At 51.4% G+C, this 15,867-nt stretch overlaps 1 protein-coding gene across 1 annotated transcript in view; it reads left to right on the top strand.

Annotated features, from left to right (window-relative positions):
* EPHB1 (EPH receptor B1) overlaps positions 1-15,867 on the top strand; it is a 431,842-nt gene that overhangs the window by 286,818 nt on the left and 129,157 nt on the right. The gene's annotated exons all lie outside the window — the stretch shown is intronic.

Below are 15,867 nucleotides of genomic sequence, written 5' to 3'. Positions count from 1 at the left end.
TTAAATTCCAAGCATGGATGGGCAGGCGTTGAGCCTAGCAGTTAGGATACCAATTAAGATGTTTGCATCACGCACAAGAGTGCCTGAGTTCAATGTCCAGCTCTGGCTCCTGACCCCAGCTTCCTATTAGTGCACACCCTTGTTTGGAGAGACTGGGCAGCAATGATGGCTCAAGTAGTTGGATCCCTTGCCACCCATGTGGGACGTCTGGGTGAATTCTCAGCTTCCGGTTTTGGCTCAGCCCAGTCACCAGCTGTTGGAGGCACCAGCAGGTGGGAGTTCCCTCTCTGCCTCAAATAAATAAATATAATTTTAAAAACTAAAACCCAAGTACTGACATTATCACTTAGTTACCATTTTTATTTTTTAGAGATTTATTTACTTATTTGAAAGTCAGAGTTACAGAGAGGCAAACGCAGAGGCAGAGACAGAGAGAGAGAAAGAGGTCTTCCATCAGCTGGTTCACTCCCTAAATGGCTGCAACAGCTGGAGCTGGGCCGATCCAAAGCCAGAAGCCAGGAGCTTCTTCCAGGTCTCCCATGCGGGTGCAGGGGCCCAGGCACTTGGGCCATCTTCCACTGCTTCCCCAGTTACATTAGCAGGGACCTCGATTGGAAGTGGAGCAGCTGGAACTCGAACCAGTACCCATGGGAGATGCTGGCACTGCAGGTGGCAGCTTTACCTGCTATGCCACAGTGTTTTTTCCTTAGCTGCACAGTACTTTTGTACTTTTTCCGGTTACCCTTCTCAAAACCTAAGTATACTCTCTATACTCTTTCTCTCTGCAGGCTAATGAGCTTTCAAAAAAAAAAAAAAAAAACCCACAAAGCAGAGTCTGCTGGCCTGACTTGCACTCAGAGAACACGTGCTGGTTCTTGTTACTCTTTCCCTGGCGCACAGAGCGCTGATTTAATTGTGGGTTTGCAGTGGTGGGAGGGAGTTGAGATAAAATGCATCCATTTAATCTGTCTTCTCTTAAAAATCAGAACGAAGCTGACCACCCCGTGGCTTTAGGACACTCTTTGGCCACGCGTGCTCCTTTTTGGCCCTGGTGTCAGATGTATAGGCTCTGTTCCCAGGCACTGGTCTGCGATGGGCACAGGAACTTACCTGCAGCTGCACCTCGGGATTCTCAAATCTGCCCTGCTCCAGTTCTCCACCTCGCAGGAGAAGCCAAGCAGGAAGGAGGCTGTGTAGCCTGCACACTCTGAATACCCTTTGCTGCCCAGAGCTATTCGGGCACAGGGCTTCCCCTGTCCACAGGACTGGGAGCTCTTTGATGAGTTGATCTGAGTTTTTCCATCTATGCTGTGACCTCACACAGCAGGTGCCTAACGCAGGCACGTGGTTAGAGCCCGACTGGGGCCACCAGCTGACCAGACTTCACTTTTCATTTTCACCCGCTCCGCCCTGGCAGTCTGGCCATGGGCAGGTTTCCTTTGAATCCCAAGAATACAGATAGTGTTTGTTTCTGTGCCCATTGTGAAATGCATATAAAATATGTACGTCTGATTCCATGTCTGACATGTACTTAGTGCTCTATAGCTTATTGCTTTCATTTTCGTTGTTAGGAATAATGTTTTCAGAGTTGCTGGCTATTTAGTTCTCTAAATTATGCAATCTCAAATGAGAAAGCAATAAAAGTATTGGGGGGGGGGGAGTTAGCATTTTGGATCATTCTGGGTGGCCAGAACTAGGTAGGCTTAATGCTGACATCACTGGCTCTCTGTGTGAAACCTTAGTCCCTACCTCTTCACCTGTGGTCCCTCCATGACCTCCTGGTTCTCCCAGTCTCCCTTCTCCCATCCACAAAACTCAGTGCCAGAGCTGGGTCCAGCTCAGCCTGACACCAAGCCCAGCTTTTGTGGTGGGATCTGATCTGGGATAGAGTTCAATCCTAGACCACTGGGCAGTGTCCTTTGGCGTTAAGTCACTTTCCGCGGTCACAGTTGCCATTCAGATACGGATCTCATGGTGGCCCTGGACATCCCCTGTGGTTGACCACTGGCCCTATCCAGGAGCCAGATTCAGAGTCAACTCCATTGCCTCCTCACCGACCTCCCCTCAGGGTTCTTCTCCATTCTGTCCAGTCTGTCCCCACATGGGAACCTGTAGATTTCCTGCCTTTCTCTAGAGGGCGCCACATCCTGTCAGTCCCTGACATCCCAGCTGCCATACTGGAAACTTGGCACCAGCCAATCCTTCCCCAAGCCAGCATGATGATCTTCCAGACTCCTTGGTTTGTTTACCTGTGTGGATGCTGCATGGGAGCTAGAACTAGCAACCCCACAAGTGTCACTGGATGGCTCCCCTGGAGTGTGACAAAGGTCGGGGACCCCAGGGTCTGAGACTCTCATCAGGGATTCAGAAGGAAGTCACCTTCAACTTATTCCAGGGTCTGCCCGAGTGATCAATGATTTCTCGTAACTGCAGGTGCACAGGAAGGTGCTGGTGACACGTGCCAGGCAGGTGGAAGAGTGGGTGACACAGACAGAAGTGGGTCTCGTCATCCGTTTGGGCATGTCCCAGCTTTCTGCATTATGTGTGGCTTGGGACCAGGAAGCCAGCATTTTATAGTGATTTATTTTGAAACTGCACACTGGTCTTCCGAGAAGCTTTCTATACAATTGGCTGGGAAGTGCCAAGCGCAAGCCAAACATGTGAGAACTATTGTGATAGGGATTGGCTGTGGGCTTGCAGGCTGGACTTCCCAAGGTATAAATAATCACCAGTGACTTCACAGAGAGAGAGAGAGAGAAAGAGAGAGAGATCAGGCTGCAGTCTGGAGCCAGGATTTCCTGCAGGCTGTGCCAGAGATCACAGGTAGGGGTGGCTCATCTCACTGTGTCCTCCCTCGCATTGCCCCCCAAGGCTCTGGTAGCAATGGTGCACTCAGCCCTCCAGCGCTGGGGGCTCTGACTCACAGGAGGTGCCCCCAAACACCTTAAAACTATTCCTCGGGGCCACTTCTGAGCTCTACTCTCCTTGGAAATGACAATAGAGGCTGCTGGGCAGTGTAGCTGTGTGTGTGTGGTGAAGCATGGTGTAGGCTGGCTCCACGGGGCCAGATGTGGGTGGCTCTAGGGGGTCCTGGTCATCACCAAGACTCGCCAGCATTCAGTGAGCAGTGGTAGAAGACCACTTGGTTCCGGCAAAGAGGATGTCACTTTGTTAGGATCTGTCATGTCCTCTCCATGCAAGATGGCCAGGAAAAATGCCTTCCCTGAGACTTAGCTAGAGAGCATTGGATGCAGGAGACACCAGCGGTCTGCACCAAGTGGGTGCACCTGCAGGTCCCATGGGTGGACCAATGCTTCATTGCCATGAACAGTAACACCTGCCGTGAAGACGCGAAGACATCCCTGGAGTGCATGTGCTTGTATATGTGGAGAAACTTGACCTAGAAACAGAATTGCTGGGTTAGGAGTGCGCGCACTCAGGAAACCAGTCTGCATCACCAGCATGCTCCCCAAGATGTGGCTGGCCAATCTACACCCCAACCAGCAGTCTATGTCTTGCTTCTCCAAACACTGGCCTAAGTGGGTGCTGTAGGACCTGTGATTGTGGCCGGTTCCACCGACCTCCTGGTCATCTTGAACAGTGTCTCCCGCACTGTGAGTGAGTAGGTTTTTTTTTACACCTACTGACTAATCTGTTTTGCCTTCTGGGAATTGTCTATTATAACCTTTGCCCTTTTTCTATATTTTAAAAATCGACTTCTAGGTGCTCATTAATTATATGTGACATCCTGCCCTGTAGCCCTCCCTTACTTTTAACTCTATTATAGACACCTTATTTTTGAGTTATACTGACAGGTTTTTAATTTTTGGAAGAAAATCTGACTACCTTCGGCTTTCTGGTTTTCAAGATTTGTGTCTTGACTTTTTGCCTGGACTTAACATGTGCTTTTGACCTTAAGGCATAAAAACCCTCTCTCGTGTCTTCTTACGGTTCTCAAGTTCATGTTGCACTCCTTGCTTTTCCTGGATTCATTTTGGTACAGCATGTAATGCTGGTGTTCATGTCTGTCTTAGTGAAAAACGTCCCGTCAGCTCCACACGTTAGTGGGCTCCCTTTTTATCAGGGACTAATGGCCTCTGTATTCTTCCCCACTGTTTTGTCTCATCTAAAGAAGGAAGCAGTGTGTCACATCACTTTGGTAAACCAAGTCTCTGTGTATGTACTGCTTGTTCTCCAACAGACTTTACCCATTCTTTTATTATTTATTTATTTATTTGGGAGGTAGAATGAGAGACAGAGAGAAAGAGAACAGAGTGGAAGGTCTTCCTTCTGCTGGTTCACTCCCCAGATGGCCACAATGGCTGGAACTGAACCGATCCAAAGCCAGGAGCCAGAAGCTTCTGGGTCTCCCACACTGGTACAGGGGCCCAAGAACTTGGGCCATCTTCCACTGCTTTACCAGTTGCATTAGCAGGTAGCTGGATTGGAAGTGGAGCAGCCGAGACTCAAACCGGTGCCCATATGGGATGCCAGCACTGCAGGCAGAGGCTTAGTCCACTGCCCCACAGCGCCGGCCCCACCTTATCCATTCTTAAACACTCTGTTCTTCAAGTTGAGCCTTAGGACTAGTCTGGCACATTCCATTAAACCATCTGATTTAATGGGGACTGGGAATTCTTTGGGGGAGACCGTCTGCTTTGGGAGGCCGAGCCTTTCCACCAGGGGGCACGGAACACAAGGCTTCTGTGATGTCCTTCAGTGGGGTCTTGTAGCTGTCTCCCTGCAGGTGTTACAGGGGCCTGTGAGACCGAATCCCAGGCATCTTACCTGCTTTGTGGTTACTGTGAATAGATACTTACTTGTTACATAAATAGGTTGTGATCATTGATACCGGTAGATGACTCTCACTGTGGGGGAGTGAGCTGGAGGGTCTAACATGCTGGCACCCATGTGACCCCCGAGTTTCTTTGTGTACCTAGAATCAGTATGCTGTGGAGTGTCAGGAGATCTAGAATGCCCTGGAAAATACCCTTTTTGCTTCTCTTTTTGTTCACGTGACCTTGGGTTGCTGTCTTTGGGACCTGAGCATTTGCTGTGCCTGGCGAGAGGCAGCACATGCCTTTTTTAGAACTGCATGAGACAGCGCTTGCAAGATTCTTCTGCGTATTCCCAAGGAAAGTGGAATGAAATGAATAACCCATGAATATTTAACCCACAGCCTCTTCCCAGTTGGTGTCTTAATTCCGCTCTGATCCGTAGTCTCTGAAAAACAAGATGGAGAAGTGTGACAGCTCCAGGGAGGAGAGGGCTCTCTGTCATTTCTGATGAACTTTGGGGGTGCAGGGGCTCCTTTATGGGGGCCACCTTTTCTCAGGGGATGTGGGGAGATAGGACTCCTGGTCATGCAGCTGCCCCGAGCCCTCATTCTGGGAGTCTATGAACAATCCCTGCTCCATGCACATGGCAGGAACTTGCCTGATCTGGTACAGATGGTTGCTTTCTTTGGAAGGATGGTCCCTACCCTTCCTTCACTGGCTTCTAGTATTTGAGAGCTCACAGCAGGCTGTGTGCTGTGGGAGACCAGCCAGGTTCTGTTCACCTGATACTGGTTGATGGGAGCTGGGATGCTTCCCCTGGAAGACTTTGGCCATCGTCTCCACCAGCCTGGGCCGAGTGGCTGCCAGCCAATCTCAAGACACAGCATCCCTCTTCTTGCTGCCGATGCCTGAGCAGATCCCAGTCTCCACGCTCGGACCTGTGTGGAGGCGGGTACTGAGCTCTGGGCCACATCAGGATGTGCCAGATCAGACAGGCGGCTTGGGGGCTGGGCACATCACTTGGAAGTGACACAGCGGAACAGGGAGCTCTGTGGTGGTCCTGCCCAGGTAAGGTCTCTCTGTTGCTCCAAGGCTGAGGTGTGTCCCAAAGTCCCTTGACTTCAGCAGGACTCTCACTGGCTTGGAATCTTGCCTCCTGTGACAGCAAACACCTTGCAGCCCACCTTGGCAGGGTACAGCCTCATAGACAGATCTTTCAGCGAGATCCTTACTTGGAAACTGACTGTGTCAAAGACGCCATGAGCAGGGTCTGGGGTCTCCTATAGATGAGGTCTTCGTGGGGGCTGAGGAGCAGTAGGCAGGAAGCTGTTCGTGTTCTGTACAGCTTCTTTTACCCATTACAGAGGAATGCACTTGGCCCTTGTTTCCCCCCTGGAAGGTGAATGGACAGACAGGGATTCCTGGATGACTTGTACTGGTAGAGTACCTGGGAGTTTGCTGAATGTTGCAGTACAGGTTCTTATCTTTCAGTCACCTGTGAGTGTGAGGACAGCAGTGTCCCCTCCAGGGCCCCCATAGCAACGTGCCTGGCCCTGTCCACGTCCAGGGGATGTATCCCCACCAGCTTTGCCCGTCCATGGCTTGTGTGGCTGTTGTCCAGGTGACCACATCCCCTGCAGACTTTGAACTCCTTGGGAAAGTTTTCAGTGAAATTCTCACAACTTCACAAACACAGCATAGCACACTAGAGGGTCAAAACACATGGATGGGTGGATGGACCAGTCAAGAACCAGTGCATGGGGCCGGCGCCGTGGTGCAGTGGGCTAAGCTGACATCTGCGAGGCCAGCATCCCACGTGAGTGTGGATTTTAGTCCCAACTGCTCTACTTCCAATCCAGCTCCCTACTAATGCTCTGGAAAAAGCAGTGGAAGATGGCTGTGGGTGCCTGGGTTCCTGCCACCCATGTGGGAGACCTAGGTAACTCCAGGCTTCTGGTTTCAGCCTGGCCCAGCCTCCGCTGTTGTGGCCATTTGATGAGTGAACAAGCAGGTGGAAGATCTCCCTTTCTCTGTCTCTCCTTCTGTCTTTCTGTAACTCTGCCTTTCAAATAAATAAATAAATCTTTTAAAAAATCAGTGAATGACTAAGCTCAGGGAGTGTAAGTGACTACCCAAGGTCTCACTGGGGCAAGGCTGGGATGTGCCCTTGGTTTTGTCCTTGTGAATCTGTGGTGGGTCATTTGTCATCTCAGAGGCTTCTGAAGCCTCATTTAGGACAAGGAAGAGGGTGTTGGAGGCCATGTCTTTAACATGACATCACCTATAGCTATCCTTGACTTGGAGTGTCCCAGGGAGCCTCCTACACCCCAGGATGGCAGGAGGTCAGATCAAAGCTTCCCACACTTTGTCTCCCTTTCATCCACAACTAGAAGATTCTCCTACTCCTCCTCTCCCACCCAGGCAAGGACTCAAGACTGGCTGTCATAGCACATTGTTATGGAGACACACCACCTCCAGGTACTGCAGGGGGCTTCTGCAGCCCCCATAAATGCTAGACTCTCAAGCATCAGCTCAGACAAGGTGGAGGGGCTGTCCCTTTCCTCCCAGAAGGTAGAATCCACCCCCTTTCTCCCGGACGGCTAGCTCTGCTGAAGCCAGAGAAACAGGGAGCATTTTCTACAAACACGGTGTTTGGTGGAGACGTGTGGCACCAGGCTCTCCGCGCTGCAGTCCCTCTCAGCAGGGTCCCTCCTTATTTTGACTAATCATTTCTCCTTATTACCAACTGTTGTGATTAGGAGAATTGCCTGAGTGCAAGCCAGGACCCTAATGAGCAACACATGCACACTACTCAGCACAGCCCTGAAGCCACGCGGCTTAGCTTAGCTTTCTACAGGGGAGCTGTCTAGATGGAAGCTCCCTGCCCCCACTACAGCCTCCACAAGCCGGCACCCAGTGGCTGTCACATCACACCCACGCCCCCCACCCTTAGGTAGCTCCAGCCCTGGCTGGAAGCAAGGATAAGGATGACCTTTGGAACCAGCCAGGCCTGCACTCAGGTCTTGCTTCCACCATTCACCAACCATGAGACTTGAGCAAGCAACTTCTGTTTTTTGCACGTCTGTGAAGATCCGATTTCATTAACTGGTGCACCAGTGTGACTAAGAGTACCTTGTGTGTAGGGTTTGTTATTCAGAGAGAAGTCCAACAGTCATAGAGAACTCCTTTGAAAAAGAAACCAACGCCATCTTTCTGCCCTTTCAGATGCTACCTGAAGAAACCTCCCTCAGGCAAAGAACCACCATACATCAGTCATTCATGCCCTGGCTTAAACGACTTCCATCAAATCACAGCCGTGTCTATAGGCAGCTCCTGGGGCAGGGGGTCCTTCTGGGTCCTGGTGGGCCTTTGCCGGCCAGGAGCCGAGGGTGCTGGTGCCAGGCGTGCATTCCTGGGTTGCAGACCCACCTTGGCTAATGGCAAAGCCCCTTTGCCTCTTGAGTCCTCAGTTTTCTCATTGTTAAAATGGGGCTAATAAAGCCATACAGTGTCGTAGGGCAGAACTATTTGACGTGAGGCCGATACAAAGACTGTTCCGTTCAGAGATGTTAGAGATAAGAACCAGAATCTGTCCCCTCCTCGTGCCCTCTGCTGCTGCCAGCCTGGCCTTGGCCTCCATTGTCTTGCCGGGATGATCGCCATGGCCTCTGCTTCTGTCCCCACTCGCCCGTCCTGCACTAGGCAGCCTGGGAGGTATCCACGCGCGTCGTTGCCCTGCTCAGAGTCCCCCTGAGTGTGGACTCTCCCTGAGAGTCGAATTCCCAGCAGGCTGTACCCGGGACCTACATAATCCCCCTCACCCACTACCTTACCAAACACCACGACCTCTCCTCCTCTCGATCCTTGTCCCACAGCCACCCTGACCCTTTGAGTTCTCTCGGATGAGCCAAGCACACTCCAGCCTCAGGGCCTTTGCACCTGCTGGTCCTGTGATCTGGACTACACTTCCTGTGGATGCTGGCACAGTGCCTGTCTCACCACGTTCAGGTCTCTCTTCTGGAAGGCCTCTTGTCTGAGAATTTCCCTCCATGAGTGCAGCACACTGTCTCCCCTCCCCCTGCGCCATCCATCATCAGCCTTGTCACTGAGTAAATATCCACCGACTTGTGGAAGTGTCCTCTGCCGACTCCGTGTGAGTGTGAACTCTGTGTGGTCTGTGCTGTTGCTTTGCATTCATTGTTATCACATAACCATGGATAAAGTGCACAGGTGCTGTTAGAGAGGCTGCTCTAACCCTTGCCTCACGTGGCCCCGCCCGTAGTCCTCTACCACACTCCCGTGGGCTTCAGTCACCGTCATCCCCCTTGCACCACCACACACGCTGAGGCTTAGACTCCCTTCCTCAGGTTCTGAGGTCTGTGCCCTCCCCTCCTTACCGAGCTGCTCCTAGGGCGCATTCTGGGCTTGTTTCAGAGGTGGCATGGAATTATCCCTTCGGGAGGACTGTGCACCTGTGGCTGTTAGGGAAAATAAACCAACATGATTCCCTTGGGTTTGAGCATCCTCCCCGTGCCCCGGGGAGCATCCTCCACTTTGAGGAGAGGAATCTGAAAGAATGCCTAAGCTTGCATGGGCCAGGCATGGATTAGCCTTCTCCCTCCTTCAGGGCCCCTGCACAGCACAACTCCCTCTCTGGAAGGGACACCTCAGAGCTTCAGACACCATCACCTGCTTATTGAACCAAGCGGTGTTCCTTGTGTCCCATTGGTCATCACTCCCAACTTGTAGATAGTCCTCGCTCTGTTTTCAAAGATCCCAAGGCTCCCCAGGCCTCTGCTACTGAGGAGAGAATGTCATTGACATCCAGTCTGTGCATTTGGTGCCACGACTTTCCATCAGATCCCTGCCAACTTATTCCTGATTTCCACTATGTCACCAACAGTTCCCCATGGCAAAGGCTGACAGCCCCTGTTCTTGCGGTGTTATCAAGGTGCCCTGTGTGCCGTCTTCAGAAGATCCTGCACTGCCAATTAAGGACCCACAGTGACCGGCAGGGGGCGGCGGGGTAGGGATGGGGGTGCAGGGCTGGAGTGTGCTCCCTCTCCAAGGTCCTGAACCAACATGGGCCAGCACATGAGGGCCCTTTGTTCTGCAACACTGGCGGTTCCTGTCTGATCTCACCCAGGAATTCTGCACCTGGGGAGAGAATGATGGAAGGGGAATTGGTATCACATCTAGGGTGGGAAGAGGGAGAGAGATGAACTTGGAGTAGGGAGTGTCATAGCTACACATGCTGGCCGAGAGGAATAGAGAGGTTTGGTTTGATTTTGGCATTGTTTTCAAAGAACAGTTATCGAGGAAGAAACCACAACTGAACATGAAGCTGAATTCATGTGTATTTGATTACTCTGCTACATTTATAACAGTTGGAAGCTTTTCCTCTTTTGGCTTATATTACCCTACAACCCATCTGGCTTTCAGCCCTGTATGTAGTATTTAGGGCAATGGCGTAGTAGCAGCCTGCCTGGGTTTCTTGCAGATTTTGCCCCCATAGAAGATGAAGATGTTTTCAGACCTCTACAATCCCCTCTCCTGTATCTCCCTCTACTCCTTGAATCCCGTGTATTTTTCCTTAGAGATCTCCAAGACCTTTCCACCACCTCCAGGTGGCCTTTCCAACCCTGGGACACGGTTCCTTCAAGCAACTGTGTCACAGAGAGCAATGGGGAAAGCGATGCCCTGGCAAAAGCCTTAATTTGGGGAATTAATCCTGAACCACACCACTCACGTCTCAGCCACCTCTTAACCTCTAGTCCATGTTGAAGAATGAAATCCTTTTTCCAAACGACAGTCATCACTCTTCTTAGCCACGACAACACCACACCCTTTTCCTTCTTCTGATTGACAGAAATCAGGAGTCTTGAGTATCAGATATCCTTCCTGGATCATCACAAGACCCTATCTGAAACCAGGGAGACTGAGTCGATGGGTAGAGGAAGGGCTTCTTTTCCCATGCGTCAGGGAAGCACAATGAAGACCACCTCTGGGAGTCAGAGGTTCAGGTACACGCAGAGGTAGCAAGCTCAGCATAGAGTGAGAGCCAGATCCTCCCAGGAGACCCACACTCAAGGGCAGTCCTGCCCCTTCCTGGGTGTCCTTCTCGTGGCCAAGTGGCTGGCATAGTCCAGACAGGGGAGACAGCCTGCAAGCTTGTCCACACGTGTAGCTGCAGCCTTGCGGACAGGACTCCAGAAATCATCTCCGAATATACTGATCTCTACTTATTTTGCCTTTTCCCAAGCGTCTGTAACCTCTGTCCATATCATTTTCTTTGATCCTTAACTGTGGGTTTTCACAATTCTCATCCTCCATAGGTATGTGGTCTTCTATCTGCGTTGCCTAATATAACCTCTGTATCTTACCGGTTTGCACAGGGCTCAGCACAATTCCGAATGTGGGGTCTGAGCTCCTAGAAAGCGTGGCTGAGTTAGGTCAGAGTTATTTAGATGGATGGGTCAGAGCTGCACACGACCCTGTAGTGACAATACTAATGTTACTAATAATAGCAGTGCCATGGCTCAGTTGTGCATATTATCTCACTAAATTATCAGAACTGCCATTTTTCAGATGAGGAGATTGAGGCTAGAGGTTCACTCTTTCAAGGTTGACCAACTAGAGGTTGTAGTACTCTTTGTTTTTTAAGATTAATTAATTTATTTGAGAGGCAGAGTTACATAGAGGCAGATAGAAAGAAAGTCTTCCATCCTCTGGTTCACTCCCCAAATGGATGCAATGGCCGGAGCTGGGCTGATCTGAAGCCAGAGCTTCTTCTGGGTCTCCCACACAGGTGCAGGGACCCAAGTGCTTGGGCCATCTCTACTGCTTTCCCAGGCCATAGCAGAGAGCTGGATCAAAAGTGGAGTAGCTGGAACATGAGTCACCGCCCATATAGGATGCCGGCACCGCAGGCTGTGGCTTTACCCACTATGCCACAGTGCTGGCCCCTGTAGTACTCTTTATCTTGGGTGTTGTGAACATTTGTGGGGTTCACTGTTGGGTCTCAGGGGACTATGAGCCTCCTCAGAGAAAAATCATGTGTGTGTTCAAGCACTCATTTACTTTTACAAGGAACAGCTGTGTTGCTTTTGTCAGAATCTTCCAGGAGTTGTCTAGAGGGTTGGGGAGGGCCCTATTGCTGGCCTCATGCAAAGGAACACAATTCCTGGGTGCTCACACACACACACACACACACACACACACACACACCGGCCTCACCAGCTCCTCAGGAGAGGGCTTGGGACACAGAGACTGAGCCTGCGGGGCACCTCGTAGCTACCTGAGACCAGGGGCCGCCCTTACTAAGTGTCCTGGTTAAGGAATTGTGGTGGGTGCTTGCTTGTCTTCAGCAAATGCTCCCTTTGATCACTCAGGAGTGCTCTTATTTGTAATGTAATGCCTACAACTAAACTCACCTGCTCTCTCCCACCCAGTTTCTCTCTCCATTATTTTTTTAAAGATTTATTTTATTTATTTGAAAAACAGAGTTACAGAGAGAGGTAGAGATAGAGGGAGAGGTTTTCCATCCACTGGTTCACTCCCCAGATGGCTACATTGGCTGGAGCTGAAGCCAGGAGCTTTTTTCCTGGGCCTCCCACATGGGTGCAGGGGCCCAAGGACTTGGGCCATCTTTTACTGCTTTCCCAGGCCACAGCAGAGAGCTGTAATGGAAGAAGAGCAGCCACAACTAGAACCAGTGCCCATATGGGATGCCAGCGCTTTAGGCCAGGGCTTTAACCTGCTGCTCCATGGCGCCAGCCCCTATTGCCATTCTTTAAGCCACGGTCTGGCCCAAATAAAGTGGAGACTCTATCCCAACATGGCAACACTGTTGCAGCCCCATAATTCCAGAAGGAGCCTGTTTAATGTCTTGAGGTTGCAGTGACAACCATGCTCCTTCGCAGGCTAAGCCAAATTCTCAGGGAGACCCTGGAAGACGTTGAAGCCCCCTCCCCACACCAATATAAAATCACAACTCCACTCTCCCCATCCTTTTTTTTTTTAAGATAGTATAGTGTTTTTTTTTTTTTTTAAGATTTATTTGTTTATTTGAAGGGCAGAGTTACAGAGAGAAAGAGAAACAGAGATCTTCCATCTGCTAGTTCACTCCCTGGATGGCCGCAAAGATCCAAAGCCAGGAGCCAGGAGCTTGTTTCAGGTTTCCCGCATGGGTGTAGGGGCCCAAGGACTTGGGGGCCTTCTTCCACTGTTGTCCCAGGTGCATTAGCAGGGAGCTGGATTGGAAGTGGAGCAGCTGGGACTCAAACCAGTGCCCATAGGGGATGCTGGTGTTGCAGGCGGGGGCTTTTCCCGCTAGCCTCTCCCCATCTTTTTTTTTTTTTTTTAAACAGGCAGAGTGGACAGTGTGAGAGAGAGACAGAGAGAAAGGTCTTCCTTTGCCGTTTGTTCACCCTTCAATGGCCGCCGCGGCCGGCGCACCGCGCTGATCCAATGGCAGGAGCCAGGTACTTCTCCTGGTCTCCCATGGGGTGCAGGGCCCAAGCACTTGGGCCATCCTCCACTGTACTCCCTGGCCACAGCAGAGAGCTGGCCTGGAAGAGGGGCAACCGGGACAGAATCCGGCGCCCCAACCGGGACTAGAACCCGGTGTGCCGGCGCCGCAAGGCGGAGGATTAGCCTAGTGAGCCGCAGCGCCGGCCTCCCCATCTTTTTAAAGGCCTGAATTCCCCGAGCCCTTTGAAAGGCCTGTGCTCATCAGTAGTAACCGTGGCAACAGATCAGAGAAGCTTCAAAAAGCCGGTCTGTGTGTAATTAGGAAAACTGAGGAAGAGGGCGAGCAGGCAGGGAACTCAGGGGAGGCGCACACGGAGCTGAGCCCTGCCACTGCACCTGCTGGGGGCTCGTGGCTGCCGGAGATGGTCGATTTTCACCACTCCTTCTCCCCTCCCTCTCCACTCCCCTTTTATACGCTTGTTTGTTTGTTTGTTTGTCTCAGTCGGCCTCCCTCCTGGGGCCCAGGGCTGTGTGAAAACACTGCAGAACAGGGGAGGAAAGCAGAGACTTCTGCAGAGGACACACTGGCTCTCCCTGGCGCCCTGTAGGACGGTTCTCTCCTCAGGATGCTGGAGCACAGGCGCCGGAGCCACCGCGGATGTCGCCGCAGCCTCTCACGCACAAGACCCCGGGCTGCCAGGCCTGGAGCAGGCCTCCTGGGAGGGCGGGACTCGGCTCAGCTTCCTGGGGAGGCTATCTGGGGGCATCTCCTTGATCTCCGGGGTGCTTCTCATCAGAGAGGCCTGGTGAGAGTCTGGCTTTTTCTACCTTCCAAGTGCCTGGAAGAGTGCAGGGAGTTAGAAGGCCCAGGTTCTGCAAGGTCATGGGAAATGCATATGTGAGAACAACATGGGTTTCCAAAGATTTGTGCACCAAGGTAAACAATGAACATTTTTTTAAAGTTTTTGTTTTTTAAGATTTATTTATTTATTTGAAAGTCAGAGTTACACAAAGAGAAGGAATGGCAGAGAGAGAGAGAGAGAGAGAGAGAGAGAGAGAGAGATCCTCCATCCGCTGGTTCACTCCCCAGTTGGCCAGAATGGCCTGAGTGGCACTGATCCAAAACCAGGAGCCAGGAGTTTCTTCTGGGTCTTCCCACATGGGTTCAGGGGCCCAAGAGCTTTGGCCTTCTTCTGCTGCCTTCCCAGGCCATAACAGAGAGCCAGATCGGAAGTGAAGCAGCTGGGTCTCGAACCGGCGCCCGTGTGGGATGCGGGCACTGCAGGCAGCGTGCCACCTGCTACGCCACAACATTGGCCCCAACAATGAATGTTTAGTCCCATTTCCCATCAGCTTTTTGAATTCCCTCCATGTTTGCTGAAGGAGTGAATGAGTGAGGAATGAATAATTAGTAATGAATGTGGACCTAGTTGTTGGTGTGGCCCAGACTCTGGTCACCTCCAGGAATACAAGAGGACTTCCCAAAGCTCATGGAAAATGGATTGAAAAGATGAGTTTATTTTGGTGCAAAAACATTTTGAAACCCATGCATAACTTTTTCATCATATACATTTCCCGTGAATGCTTTGAGGCTCTCTTGTGTGCGCAGGTGCCCACTCTGTGAGACAGACAAGATCCGCACCTGCCTGTGGGGGTCACGTCAGGTTGCTCCTGGCTCTCTGGTCTTTTCTACAGGAAAAGGCCCTTAGTGTCTGTCCCTACTCTTTGAAACAGTCCTTGGAAGAAAAGGATTCAGATTTACTCACTCCTGGCTCAACAACCAGCCCCCATTCATGCCCCCACAAGTGCACCTCTGAAGCTCTTTCACTCACCCACAGCAGGGCATCCTGTCTCACCCTGTAGCAGGCTGCCAGTGTGGGACCTTCAGTCATGCACACAGAGAAAAAGCTGAAGACAAGATGGGCAGCACCCCACGCACACCCACCCCCCGTGAAATGCTGCCTGGGCATGACAATCATTGAGACGAACCAGAGACCTGCCCGGAGTGGTGAGGATGACACAGAGAAAGAACCATCCCAATGGCATGGTCAGATCATGGTTGGGCACCTAGAAGTAGGCTTGTCGAAGCCTCCAGAAACAGAGTGCATCAAAGTTGAACATCAGGGTAGGCTGCTGGTAGAGCAGGTGCTGGGTGTCAAAGGGTAAGCAGGAGTTCATCAGGCAGCTAAGGAGGGAAAAAGATCCCAGACAGAAGAAAGGCTACCATGTAGAGGCATAGAGGCTTGGGGTAGGAGGAGAGTGCAGTGTGCACAGCAAACCCCAGGAACGTTCCTCCCAGCCACACATGAGGGGTGAGGCGAGATCAAGAGCAACAGGACCGCAGGGGACTTGATGCCATGGGAAGCAGGGTGGAGGTTTTGGGTAACTGGGTGGCAGAGTGGTTCGAGCAGAGGAACACCATGATCCAACGTGCATTTTGGAACTCACACTCCTGCAGAAGAGACAGGATCAGAGAGATGAAGATGAGATGCTGGAGAATTCATTAAGGGGTTTTTTCAGTAGGGCAGGAAAATTGATGAGGCCCCAAGCTCTGAGGCCAGGAGGACATAGAGGAAGAGAAGATCGGGAGGAAAAGGAGATGGAGCTGACCAATCGG

The sequence above is a fragment of the Oryctolagus cuniculus genome, chromosome 4 (genome assembly GCF_964237555.1).
Source record: "Oryctolagus cuniculus chromosome 4, mOryCun1.1, whole genome shotgun sequence".
Taxonomy (NCBI): Eukaryota; Metazoa; Chordata; class Mammalia; order Lagomorpha; family Leporidae; genus Oryctolagus; species Oryctolagus cuniculus.
This window is presented reverse-complemented; position numbering and strand designations above follow the sequence as displayed.